This window comes from Elephas maximus, chromosome 16 (assembly GCF_024166365.1).
Source record: "Elephas maximus indicus isolate mEleMax1 chromosome 16, mEleMax1 primary haplotype, whole genome shotgun sequence".
In the NCBI taxonomy this organism is placed as follows: domain Eukaryota; kingdom Metazoa; phylum Chordata; class Mammalia; order Proboscidea; family Elephantidae; genus Elephas; species Elephas maximus.
Genome location: NC_064834.1, coordinates 53,771,745 through 53,772,494, shown reverse-complemented (window position 1 = coordinate 53,772,494; position 750 = coordinate 53,771,745). Strand labels below are relative to the sequence as shown.

General features: G+C 35.3%; 1 non-coding gene across 1 annotated transcript; it reads right to left on the bottom strand.

Moving 5' to 3' along the window:
• Nucleotides 1-274: 274 nt before the first annotated feature.
• Nucleotides 275-377, bottom strand: LOC126060054 (U6 spliceosomal RNA). The gene has a single exon (XR_007513521.1). It is a non-coding gene; the product is annotated as a U6 spliceosomal RNA (small nuclear RNA).
• Nucleotides 378-750: the final 373 nt, after the last annotated feature.

Here is a 750-nt window from a genome sequence, read left to right as displayed (position 1 = left end):
TCTTTTATATAATGACATCTCTATTTCCCCATTTTCAGTGTTTTAGCTTTGACTTATTTTTGTGACTTTCATATCTGGGTTTATATCTTGTTGTTCTGTCCTGTGTTCTAGTCTTGGGTTGTAATCTGATATTATTGATTGTCTAGCTGAAGGACCTCCTTTAGTATTTCTTGCAATTTTGGTTCGGTTTTTACACATTCCCTTAATTTCTGTTTATCTGGGAATGCCCTAATTTCACCTTCATATTTGAGAGAGTTTTGCTGGATATATAATTAAAAATATGGAACTCTTCAACACTTTGCATGTTATCCTTGTGTAGGGGCCATGCTAATCTTCTCTGTACCATTCCAATTTTTGTATACATGCTACTGAAGCAAACACCCTTATTGTATTCTTTTTAACAGTTGCTTCATATTCCATTATAACGTTATTGAAATACCTTCACAATTCAGAATTTTTTGAAACATGGCTTTTGCCATTTACTAAGATATATGCCTGCAGGAAGTGAGAGGAGCTTCCACCCATCAGCAGCTGGGTGACTACTTCACCTTATTTCTTAACACATCAGTTTTAAGGATTCTCTGATACAGAAGCGAACTCAAGATCTGCTGCCTCCCCTAACCTTTTCAGAAATCATTTTGGGATACACAGGTAAAAGGAGCCCTTGTCTTCCCAAGTGAATAAGTTTCCCAAAGACTGATGATGTAAATTTGAAAATGAATTCAGTATATATTTTGAAAATGGTGGCAA